General features: G+C 43.3%; 1 long non-coding RNA gene across 2 annotated transcripts in view; it reads left to right on the forward strand.

Moving 5' to 3' along the window:
* LOC139182621 (uncharacterized) overlaps window positions 1–8,265 on the forward strand; it is a 48,895-nt gene extending 40,630 nt beyond the window's left edge. The window contains exons 4-5 of one of the 2 annotated variants that reach the window (XR_011566139.1): window positions 393–730; window positions 4,731–8,265. This is a non-coding gene — a long non-coding RNA (uncharacterized lncRNA). Of the gene's footprint in view, window positions 1–392 lie in introns of both variants that reach the window. The other variant, XR_011566138.1, reaches the window with a different exon arrangement.
* Window positions 8,266–13,337: the final 5,072 nt, after the last annotated feature.

Consider the following 13,337-nt stretch of genomic DNA (forward strand, 5'->3'; position numbering starts at 1 on the left):
CTTGAAAGAGAAAGCAAAGGACATTGCTCCTGAAATTCTCCATTCAGAGTAACATTTGCCATACATTTTATGTATCCATCCTTTTAGGACCTTTTAGGATAATTTAGCCAAAAATTATCAAACATCAAAACAAAGTAAAGGGAAACCTTTTAGGAAAATGTAAGCCTTTGTGAACCTAAAATATCTCCCTTCTCTGCTGTTCATCAGCTTCACTAGAGGAAAGAAACTGTGGGAGGCACAGATCTCAGGAGAAGAGGAGGAGGCGAAGGGGGAGGAAAAATAAGGGAAAGGGGAAACAATGGTCTCTGGTGTCAGGGAGAAATTCATGATTGGATTGATTGTTTTGGATTGACTGTTTTGACAGTTGATTTTTATTTTTATTTTCCCTCCAGCTTCAGAACCATGACAGACGATTGCTGAACATCAAATTGATGAGTGAATACTTCATCAGATCTGGTTGCCCTAACAACTAAAATAGCCAAAATGTTAAGACAGTCAAATAAGATTGATTATTTTTGATACAATCCGTGGGTGGCTGACCCAGAAAGCCTCAGCCTAATCACACATATAAACACAGGGGCTGTATCAACAGATGCAAAAGCAGCCAGAGGACAAGCGAGATGTCTGTCAATCACCTGGATGCCTCCTGTCTACTATGCACCGAATGGCATGTAGAGAAAACACCAGAAAGAGGCTCTGGATTGCTCCTGGGTGCTAGATGTCACAGGAGGTAGTCAGCCTTAAAAGCTGAGAATTTTGATCCTTTCAATTTCCAGCAAAAGGGCAGAGCCTGGCTTGTAATGGAAAAGCAGATTTCCTCCAAATTGTTGTCTAGAGGTGCTGAATCATGCATGAACGTCAACAGATGACGCCAACCATGGCATCATTTCATAGGGGCTTTATCTGGTGTGAACTAAGCTCATTCTGCTTTATGAATTTTCTTTAAACATCCACAGATAATTGTGCTGTGTCATAGACCAAAAGGGAAATTAAATCTCTCTCATAGTGGATTTGGTATTTGCAGGCTTTCCTGAAGACAAGGAAAAGGAAATTCATTTTGGATTTTTAAAAAACACTTAAGTTAGAAAAAAAAATCACCATCTCAGGTGCCCATTTGAATTCAACCCACCGTGTGCAGAGGGCTAGCTGGATGCCTTAGCATAATTGTTCAGGTACAAAGGTTCCTGAAGCTTTACTCTGTTTATTTGTTTGATTAGGTTTTTCTTTTCATTTTGAGCTCTAGAAAATTATTAGTTGATAGCTCGATGGCAAGGCAGTCTGTTTTGAGAAAAGAGGAATTGATTAAGAAGTGAGAGATGGTGAGAGACTGAAATGATTGAAAAAGAAAAAGCCTACAAAACATTTACAGTGTAATTTTTCAATACAGATTTAAGTACATACAACATGCAGTTAGAAACAGATGCCTTTCAAGACTTTATTATTGATCTAAGAATAATTTGAGTTTCCCCCTTTTTAAACAGAATCCAAGAAAATATAATGCTATAATCTATATATTAGTTAGCATGGCATGATTTGAACATCTAATTGCTTGACATTTGAGTCAGTCTCAATGCTTAGAGGACCTAACAAAGCTAGCATGTAGCTGGATGTCAGGGAAGAGCAGTCACAATAATCGTTCATGGAAACAAAACATTAATCAGCAAATACCAGTTTGCTAGATTAATTAGCAAGGATGTGAACTTGATACGCATGCATGCATGCTAAGTTGCTTCAGTCACGTCCAACTTTTTGTGACCCTATGGACTATTGTCTGCCAGGTTCATCTGTCCATGGGATTCTCCAGGCAAGAATACTGGAGTGGGTTGCTATGCCCTCCTCCAAGGGATCTTCCCGAGGCGGGAATTGAATGTCTCTTACACTGGCAGGCAGGTTCTTTACCACTAGCACCATCTGAGAAACCCTAACTTGATATATTGGTATTTAGAAAGTGAATATACGGGTACTCTGTATGTTTAAAACATAATATCACATCTTCTTAGATAACTTAATATTTTACAATACTTTTGACTTTTCCTGTTTTAATTGATCCACACCACGGTTCTTTGGAGGTCGACATCTACATTGGACTCTACTGGTGAAGATATAGCTGTGCCAATCATGGCTGCCTTTTCCTTCCAGTGTCAGTTGCTAAGAGCTGAGCCTTTCCTCATACAAGTGGTCAATCAGTGAACAAGAACATGATGTTACCCAAACAGAGACAATCCATTTTGACCCCTGAAAATTTCCTGGGAATTTGAACTGGGAAATTCCTAAAGAATACGACAGTGGTGAGAACTGATGTAGAAATGCCTTGATGTGGGAAGAAGCTGGAGAGGCCATGATACTAACTGAGGTTCTAAGAGAGCAAAATCAATTCATTATCAGAAGTGAAAGGGAAAGAAAAGACACAGAGACAGCAGAAGGTGAGCAGGGAATAGGAGGGGGAAACTGAAAGGTAGAGAAGAGCCAAATGAGATAAATGAAAGAAGCATGACCTCCTGCTGCTGAGGTCACCTGCTGCTGAATCTTCACCTCCTGTTCCAGGGCAGCTGCTTTTGCTACTCTTGGTTTGTTTTCCCAGAAACCTTTACTAGCATGAGTGAGTCTTTGTTCCTTGCATCCAAAGGAATTTGACTGAAAAGCATTGTTATCTTCCATGATGCTATTGAGCACACTAAAGCACAAAGAGAAAGCAAAAGTCCTTTCCTGAGAAGATGGATTGTATTACAGCTCACAGACCTGCAAGTAGGAAGTGGTTGAGTCAACATCCTGCCCAGACTTTTCTAAAATCGGTGCTGAAGTCAGTTTATCACACTTTAGCATTTAAAAAACATACTCCCAAATCCTTTGACACTCCTTCCGTAAAGAGGTGGTGTCTGTCCCCTGCTATTGAAGCTGAGTGGGAACTTCTGACAGTTCCAACCAAAGAAGAGTAGCAGAAGTAATGCTGCATGATTTTTGAGACTGGTTTAGGAAAGACTGTACAACTTCTATTTAGTTTTCTGAAAATGCTCTTCGAACCCATCTGCCATGCTATGAGGAAATCCAAGCTGGTCAACATGGAGGGAGTCTCTGGAAAGATCCTGAGATGAGAGAGAGAGAAATAGGCATTGTCAACTTCAAGCTGTTTCAGATTTGCTCTGTCTCACTGCTTTTTAACAACCCTCCCTTCCACTCCCCTGCCCCCAGCTATTCTATAATAATTTCAATCACTGTTTGACTGCAGCACATGAGACACCCAAATGAGACCCACCCAGCTGAGCACTTTCTGGATTCCTGCCCCACAAAACTATGAATAAAATAATTACTGTTTGTATAAATAAATTCCCTGGTAACTCAGACAGTAAAGCATTGCCTGCAAGGTGGGAGACCTGGGTTCAGTCCCTGGGTTGGGAAGGTCCCCTGGAGAAGGGAGTGGCAACCCACTCCATATTCTTGCCTGGAGAATCCCATGGACCGAGGAGCCTGGTGGGCTACAGTCCATGGGATCGCAGAGTCAGACACAACTTAGCGGCTGAACACACAACAGCTTATAAATAATTAAGTTTTGAACATAACAATGAACATTTGGTTACAGCATTATTGCCAAATGTGTAAGAGGCTACATCCAGAACCTGAGAGACCTACCAGCCATCATACTTCCTCCGTAGTGGAAGGGGCAACTTATGATTCTTTGTTCTTTACCTTGAAGGGGGTGTCCTGGCAGGCCCCAAACCACTGGACTCCGGAAAACTTCATTGATATGTAGGTCCTTGAATCTCCATTAGAGATATTTCCCACTTTCTGGAGTTCATGTCTTTTATCAAAGCCTCCAAAAATTCTTGGCATTTCTTGCTTATCTGACCTGATTAACATGATGCCATCAGTCAAGTAAAGGAATGTGTGGCTCTCTGGAATGCCCAGTCATGTCACTGTATTATCAGAGGGAGAGAGTTAACATGGCCATGGGGCAAGATCATAAGTCTGTACTGTTATTTATCCCACATTGAGATCCAGGACTGCATACAGTGTGTTATATACCATGTTAATCTGCTCCAGGAAAGAAACCACTTTTGGTACCACAACTACAATTAGGACCACTACTTGACTGCGTTTGTAGTAAACCACTATCATACCACAGGGTCCATCTGGCTTCTGTAGGTGCCACACTGGCGAATTAAATGTGGGTAGGGCAGAAACTGCCGACTCTGCCAATCTTTTAGGTCCTCCAGCCTGACAGTAGTCTATTTCCCAAGGATGCAATGTTGGTTTCAATTTAATACCTTGTCCATGGTAGGAGGGACAGTATCAGAGGCTTCCACTTGGCCTTTCTCATTATGAGAATTCTTAACTCACAGGCCAAGGAACCAATTTAGAGATTCTGTCAACTTCATAATCCAAATACACAGTCAGAGACTGGAGAAATAACCACTGATTGGGTCCATACACTTAGCTGACCATGAGCCAGGTACTTATCTCAACACACAGTTTTTGAACATTTGAGTAGTCTCCTTTCCCCAGTACATGGTTCCTCAAGTAGGTGACTGTAGATCCCTCCAGAGAAGGACAAGGAGAATCATTATGATAGCATTTGCTGTGATCTTGCATTGTCCTTCACTCACGAAAACCAGCCTTGATTTCAGTCAGTGGTTTTGGGGTTAAAAACTGAATCAGGTCCAGAAACTTAGCAAGGGATTGTATCATTTTATTGTAGCAGTAGTTCTGAACCTTTGTTTCCTTTTGTTACACAGATTGAGAAATAACTTTGTTGCCTGCTCAGTCTTGACCCTGGAGATGCTGTGTTCCATTAACTACCATCATGGCACTACATGAGTCATGCCACTCCCCGCCCGCCAACCTTGCCACTCTTTACAATAATTGAGCTCACTTTGCTTTTGACAGTTAAGCACTACCACCTGGACTCTATTTTTTTCAGAAGTCTACCAGCACTGTGCTATTCGAGAGTCAGTTTTGCAACAGCATCCTCCAAAATCAGTCCTATTCTACAGAGGTCAACCACCGCCGAGACTCTTAACAATGCTGGCGTCCCCTGCACACCCCATGTTCCTTGGTAAATGGAATGTCCTCTGAACTCTCTCACGGATCATAATAAGTCAACAGGGTTTTTGACACTGCATAATGTAGCCACTTCAATATGCCCAATTTCCCAGCCTTTCAATTCTTCCCTTCGTCATTTCCCCCAATAATTTTGGCATGCCTCCCAAGATTCTTGCCATCATCTTTAATCCTGCATCAAGGGTTAGTGCTCCGATATCTATAAACTGTCCTTTATCCAACTTTATATTCCATTTCCTTTCATCGAGCACCTCCAAGAATCCAGTCCGTTTTCATTCTGCTGGCTCTTGACAACAAATGTTGGTTATGTCTTTCAGTTCCTTCGGAGTATAATCCCTTTTCTTGCTTTTCAATTGTTTCACTTCCCCTGCTGGGTTGTGGTGTGTCTAGACTCTAAATTATTGTTCTGGTGATTACAAGGGGAGGTGGGGTAGATTATAGGGATGGGTACACACTGCTTTGCAAGGTAGAACCCTCTGTCTCATCTTCAGGTAAGGAGGAAGAACTATCCTTAACAAGATGGGATGGGCCTTTTTCCTTGGCCCAGAGTCTAGTAGAATATGAAGATTTAGATTCTTCATCTTAACTCTCAGGGTCCCACTCCTTCCCAAACAGGGCCACGAACTTCGTGTAGGTGAACTATAAGTGAAACATCAACCTCCGTTTCTCATGACATACTCTGCATATAAGTTAAATAACTTGCTTTGAGTTATTTAATTTTAATAACTCCAACTCATGAGCATGGAGTTCTGCCATGGATTCTATACTTAAATCCTGGCCCCAATCCTCTGATTTTTTTGCCTTCATGCTGCAGGAGATGAGCATCCCTTTAACTACTGCTAAAGAGGCCCCCACCTGGCTTTCATAGTTTGCATATATTGATGGTTAACTGCCTTCATTGCCATTCTCTAATGCATGGATCACTATGAACAAAGCTAGTGGAAGTGATGGAATTCCAGTTGAGCTATTTCAAATCCTCAAAGATGGTGCTGTGAAAGTGCTGCACTCAATATGCCAGCAAATTTGGACAACTCAACAGGGGCCACAGGACGGGGAAAGGTCAGTTTTCATTCCAATCCCAAAGAAAGGCAATGCCAAAGAATGCTCAAACTACTGCACGATTGCACTCATCTCACAAGCTAGCAAAGTAATTCTCAAAATTCTCCAAGCCAGGCTTCAACAGTATGTGAACCATGAACTTCCAGATGTTCAAGCTGGATTTAGAAATGGCAGAGGAACCAGAGATCAAATTGCCAACATCTGCTGGATCATCGAAAAAGCAAGAGAGTTCCAGCAAAACATCTACTTCTGCTTTATTGACTATGCCAAAGCCTTTGACTGTGTGGATCAAAACAAACTGTGGAACATTTTTAAAGAGATGGGAATACCAGACCTCCTGAACTGCCTCCTGAGAAATCTGTATACAGGTCAAGAAGCAAACTGGACATGTAACAACAGACTGCTGCTAAATTGGAAAGGAGTACGTCAAGGCTGTATGTTGTCACCCTGCTTATTTAACTTGTATGCAGAGTACATCATGAGAAATGCTGGGCTGGATGAAGCACAAGCTGGAATCAAGATTGCCGGGAGAAATATCAATAACCTCAGATATGCAGATGACACCACCCTTATGGCAGAAAGTGAAGAAGAACTAAAGAGCCTCTTGATGAAAGTGAAAGAGGAGAGTGAAAACAGTTGGCTTAAAGTTCAACATTCAGAAAACTAAGATCATGGCATCCTGTCCCACCACTTACTGACAAATAGATGGAGAAACAGTGGAAACAGTGACAAACTTTGTTTTGGGGGGCTCCAAAACCGCTGCAGATGGTGACTGCAGCCAAGAAATTAAAAGACTTTTGCTCCTTGGAAGAAAAGTTATGACCAATGCAGTTCAGTTCAGTTCAGTTGCTCAGTCATGTCCAACTCTTTGTGACCCCATGGATCGCAGCACACAAGGCCTCCCTGTCCATCACCAACTCCCGGCTTTCACTCAAACTCATGTCCATCGAGTTGGTGATGCCATCCAGCCATCTCATCCTCTGTCCTCCCCTTCTCCTCCTGCCCCCAATCCCTCCCAGCATCAGAGTCTTTTCCAATGAGTCAACTCCTCACATGAGGTGGACAAAGTACTGGAGTTTCAGCTTTAGCATCATTCCTTCCAAAGAACACCTAGGGCTGATCTCCTTTAGAATGGACTTGTTGGATCTCCTTGCAGTCCAAGGGACTCTCAAGAGTCTTCTCCAACACCACAGTTCAAAAGCATCAATTCTTCAGCGCTCAGCTTTCTTCACAGTCCAATTCTCACATCCATACATGACTGCTGGAAAAACCATAGCCTTGACTAGATGGACCTTCGTTGGCAAAGTCTGCTTTGAATATGCTATCTGCTTTCAAATATGCTGTCTAGGTTGGTTATACCTTTTCTTCCAAGGAGTAAGTGTCTTTCAATTTCATGGCTGCAGTCACTATCTGCAGTGATTTTGGAGCCCAAAAAATAAAATCTGACACTGTTTCCACTGTTTCCCCATCTATTTCCCATGAAGTGGTGGGACAGGATGCCATGATCTTAGTTTTCTGAATGTTGAGCTTTAAGCCAACTTTTTCACCCTCCTCTTTCACTTTCATCAGGAGGCCCTTTAGTTCTTCTTCACTTTCTGCCATAAGGGTGGTGTCATCTGCATATCTGAGGTTATTGATATTTCTCCCAGCAATCTTGATTCCAGCTTGTGCTTCTTCCAGCCCAGCGTTTCTCATGATGTACTCTGCATATAAGTTAAATAAACAGGGTGACAATATACAGCCTTGACGTACTCCTTTTCCTATTTGGAACCAGTCTGTTGTTCCATGTCCAGTTCTAACTGTTGCTTCCTGACCTGCATATAGGTTTCTCAAGAGGCAGATCAGGTGGTCTGGTATTCCCATCTCTTTCAGAATTTTCCACAGTTTATTGTGATCCACACAGTCAAAGGCTTTGGCATAGTCAATAAAGCAGAAATAGATGTTTTTCTGGAACTCTCTTGCATATTAAAAAGCAGAGACATAACTTTGCAAGAAATTTCCATCTAGTCAAAGCTATGGTTTTTCCGGTAGTCCTGTATGGATGTGAGAGTTGGACTATAAAGAAAGCTGAGTGCCGAAGAATTGATGCTTTTGAACTGTGGTGTTGGAGAAGACTCTTGAGAGTCCCTTGGACTGCAAGGAGATCCAACCAGTCCATTCTAAAGGAGATCAGCCCTGGGTGTTCTTTGGAAGGAATGATGCTAAAGCTGAAACTCCAGTACTTTGTCCACCTCATGTGAGGAGTTGACTCATTGGAAAAGACTCTGATGCTGGGAGGGATTGGGGGCAGGAGGAGAAGGGGAGGACAGAGGATGAGATGGCTGGATGGCATCACCAACTCGATGGACATGAGTTTGAGTGAAAGCCGGGAGTTGGTGATGGACAGGGAGGCCTGGTGTGCTGCAGTCCATGGGATCGCCAAGAGTTGGACACTACTGAGCAACTAACTGAACTGAACTGAACTGAGGAGGGGGTCATTGGAATCTCCAAGCATGAGCATGGGTGACAACCTGGACTTTTGACTGGCCTCTGAAGTAGGGGGAGCAGGTGCAGTCTTATAGGACAACACAACTTGTGAGCTCTGATGCTATCTCCAGGTCGGTGGTGGCAGAACCTAGCTGTTTGGTGGCGCAGAACCAAAGCAACAATATTTGGACTTTTAACATCACTTGGCATCATTTGGTCTATAGTGAAAAAATAACGGCCAGGGAAAATCTGCTGCCCTAGGAACCAGAATATATAGAATCTTATATTATAAACTCTTATATAAATATAGAGTCTAGTTCTGGCTTTGCCATTTCTTAACTAAATTATTTTGGGAAAAATCACTTAGCCTCTTTGCATTTCAATTTTTTAATCTGTAAAGTGAGTGTAATATGATCAGTTTGTGTTATACTCATTTTATAGGTAGCTGTAAGAACCAGAGGGGCAATGTTTACAAATATAAAGTATTATCACTATTTTAGTTAAAACGGGGAATTTCTTTAAGGATTGTATTAAAAGCTCTAAACTGACTTTATTTTTGTACTTCACTAACTTTGCATTACTAATGGCAAATTTTTCCAAATTATACTTACTATTTTACCTGAAAATGGTTGTTTTTGCCTCTCGATTGCATTCTAAAGATAAACACAATAGAAGCTTTGCCAGGTGTGGCATACTGGCCATCAGTCTAAGATGTTTAGAAACCTTCCCTTAATGATACAGAAAGGACAACTTTCAAACAAACCATTTAATAAGTGGCTGATAAAGTGAAAAATCCCCTTTCCACAAAAGCAACGAGAAGCAAAACCACAGTAATGTTCACCGCATCTCCCAGGACTGCAATCCTTAGGAAGAGAGAAGAGGAAGAGGGGGATGTTAATAATGCTTTATGTTCATACAGATTTCCCCCTCCATTGGTTTCCAAGCATTTGGCAAACTTTAATTGACTAATCCTCACATATCCCTCCAAGGTTAAGTAGGCAGCAGGTATTATCCTCGATTTTCAAATAGAGGAATAAAGGTACAAAGAGCTTAAATGCCTCCCTAAAGTCAGAAACAGAGGGCCCTGACTCCCATTCCACAGTCCAAACTCCCAGAACTCATTCTGCAGAGTCATTTTGGTCTTTTGATGATCTTTCTGAAGCACAATCCTCAACAATTCATTTTCCCAAAGACAAAAGATATGGTATTTTTGTTTCTCTATAGCATTTGCTTTGGCTTGAAGGCAAAGATACATATTTTCAGGCATGACAAACTTTTCTAGAGTTAAGCAAAGCTCAATGTGGGCAGAAAAGAAGCCTTTTGTGTGTGTGTGTTTAATTTCCAAGTAAGACATTGATGTTCTTTTCTGGGGCTGAACTCTCTTCGAATCCAACAGTGAGGCAGAGCTTGCGAACAAAACCCTTCCTATTCATTTCCAACTGTAGTATCTTTGCTAAACATTCTTCGGAAAATTCCCAGCTTTGTTGAACAGATTACCAAGGCTTCTCTTCAAGCTATCCAGCTGACCCCCATTCATCTAGTATCCTCAACGTTGCCAGGAGAAACAGACTGTCCTCACCAGATTAAAGCTTGCTGTGGGATATAAGACAATTTTGCATAAAAAACTACTTGACGAGAATTGGAAAAACCTTTAGGTATATAAGCAGGCAGAAAATCTGAGCCAGTAAGATTAGAATTATTTCACCTTAAAGAGACTCACAAAAACATTGACCATTTGGAGCCCAGACCTGACGTGGAAAAAATGAAATTTTCATCCAGATTCCATTCAGCGCTGAGACATATTCAGGGCCTCCTGCCAGAGGCGTCATTAGAGTACTGAGGCCCTTTGGTTCAAGGCCCATGGTGCTAGTACACACCCTCAAGGAAATAAAAGCCAGAGTTTTCCAGTTGGAAGTGCAGAGGAAGAAAGGAGGGGATTTCTTGGGGAAGGAAGAGAGGGAAAAAGTTAGATTATCAATGAACTTGAAATCAAATCATGCCCAGTTTCTTGTGCGGGTATAAATGCATTCTGTTAAAAGATAAACTGAGGTATATTAAACATTTTAAGAGTTTATTTGAGCATTTAGCCTTTGTAATAGGACAGTGCCAAACCTAAAGAGGTCAGGGGGAAAGACTTATATAGGGAAAGTGAGGAAGCAAATAAAGGAAATGATTGATTGGCTGCACCTTATTTTATTTGTTTATTTAAAAAATTTTAGCCAATCAGAGGGGCATGTGGGGATCTTAGTTCCCCAACCAGGGATCAAACCTGTGCCCCTTCAGTGGACAGGCAGAGTCTTAACCAGTGAACCGCAAGAAAGTCTTGACTGGTTGTAGCCTAAAGCTGACTTGCTTCTTTGTGACCAATTGTCCTTTGAGTTTTGATTTGGTAACCCAAGACATTTCCATGCTTAGAACTGGGTTTGCTTACATGGGTGGGGACATCAGAGCCCCCACAGTCTAAGGACCTCCTTGTTAACAGCCGGGAGTTAAGAGCTTCCTGGACTTGGCCCCAAAAGTCCTGAGTTGAGGTCAAGCTCTGCTATTCACTACATCTGTGACTTGGGTAAGGTTTGGGGTATTTATGGACGCCAGTTTCCTCATGCGACAAAGGAACCAGGGGATTGTTAGGGTTATTTCCAATGGTCTCTGAATGACTAGTAGCTAAACAGCCAACCAGTCCTCCCCTTCTCTCACACTTCTTCCCTCCTGGTCAGCTCTAGGCCTGAGATAAGACTAGGAATCATTCTAGCTGAGTTGCATTTTAAGGTCCCTTTTTCTTGCCTGCATTGCCCGGTGGCTCAGACGGTAAAAGCGTCTGTTTGCAATGCGGAAGACCCAGGTTCGATCCTTGGGTCGGGAAGATCCCTTGGAGAAGGAAATGGCAACCCACTACAGTACTCTTGCCTGGAAAATTCCATGGATAGAGGAACCTCGTAGGCTACAGTCCATGGGGTCGCAAAGAGTCAGACACAACTGAACGACTTCACTTTCACTTTTCACTTTCCTCTTGCTGGAGTTGCCTGGAGCTGTCAAGATCCATGTCTGAGGAACACAGGGGAAGAACCACTGTGGGAGGGGAAGAACTTCCCGGCTGGCTGCTCACCCTCTCCAGCAGGCCCTTCACACACACACCTCATTTGCCCTTCATCCCTGAGAGGAAAATGTCTCTCAGATCACTTTACAGATCGGGAAACCTATGGCAGAAGAGATGAAAGGACTTGTAGACATCACACAGTCATAAGAATAGAGTGAGGCCTGGCTGTGCAATTTGCAGGGCTGAGTGCAAAATGAAAACATGGGGACCCTTGTTAAAAAATTAAGAACTTTGAGATGGTGGTGGCAGAGCACTGAACCAAGTGTGGAGTCAGTCTAGCCCAGGTCCCCGGACAGCACAGGCCAACAGCCTGGGAGGGCGGCCCAGCCTAGAGTCCAGTAGAAGCTCGCTCTCTCAGTGGACTGTCTGCATTGTCTCCATCTGCCCCTCCCAACCCACTCCGGACACTTGTTAATGGGCTTCGTGCTCAGGAGGCTGACTTCTAGGCTGTCCGAGGCTTCTGGTTGGTGTGGCGGGTGCGGGGGCAGGGTGGGAGGCTGGAGGGCGGCCCGAGGGTGGGAAGGTGTGCGCTTCCTCTCCGCAGCAGATCAGGTGGCAGTTCAGCCTTTGTGTTCTCCTCTCTCTCCAGTCTGGTGATGATCTCAGGGTCACAGCTCCTGTAGATTTAGCTAAAGATTCCCTCCCTGCCCCTTAAAGGCCCTCCCCGTGCCTTGTTCCAGCATTCTCTTCCCTCCCTTGTCACTGTCCAAACCTTTGGAAATAGCCCTTTTTTAAATAAGAGAGTCGTCTGTTTCCTACCACTACCTGTTGGTTGACTTGTCCAATTCTCCCTTTTTCTTTTGGGGGCTGCAACCTGCTTTTTCCTGGAAGAACTATCCTGCCCTCCAGCACCCAGAAGCCATATGAACCTGGTCAATCAGAGCCCCTCCTCGGCTCCCAGACCTCTTAGTCCTGCACAGACCTACAGTGGCCACAGTGACTGCCTCAGGAATTCATGTGTCTCTCGGGGCCCCTTCTGCTGTAATTGGTGGAGGCCGGGAGAAACTCTTTCCCTTCAGGAGTCAGAACATTTTTTCTGAGAAGGGCCAAATAGTAAATACTCATAATATTTTAGGCTTTGCAACTCACAGAACATCCTGTCTCATAGCCTTCTTTATTTGCTGTAACTCTTTAAAAATTCAAAACCATTTCTAGTCTGCCATGTGTGGAGTTGGGGGCATGCAAAAACAGGCCACCAGGCCAATAATTTGCTGACCCTTTAGCATCATGCAAGGGAAAAACAAGTCAAAGAACACCTTGCAGCAATCATCTCTAGCGGCAAAGAGGATGCCAGCCTGAGTACATACACACACACACACACACACACACACACACACACACACACACGCGACAAGGAAAGAAAAAAATGCCTGGAAGCATTAGGTCTCCCAATACCCTGGTTCTCAACTCTCTCTTCTACTTTTGAGCCACTCAGCACTCTTCCCAGTTACTAAGCTAACCTGAGCTGGTGTTAGCTAGATTTCTAGTACCTGCAAGTGATCAGCTCCCAGTTGACATGTCTTTCTGCCTTCAGAGCCCAGAGCCAACCCCTGCCTTGATTCCACTGGTCTCAGGGCAAGTCCCATGATTCCAGCGATCTCAGAGCAATTCCCAAGATTCCACTGGTCTCAGAGCAATTCCTATGCTGCCCATGAACTCT

This window comes from Bos indicus, chromosome 1 (assembly GCF_029378745.1).
Source record: "Bos indicus isolate NIAB-ARS_2022 breed Sahiwal x Tharparkar chromosome 1, NIAB-ARS_B.indTharparkar_mat_pri_1.0, whole genome shotgun sequence".
Classification (NCBI taxonomy): Eukaryota; Metazoa; Chordata; class Mammalia; order Artiodactyla; family Bovidae; genus Bos; species Bos indicus.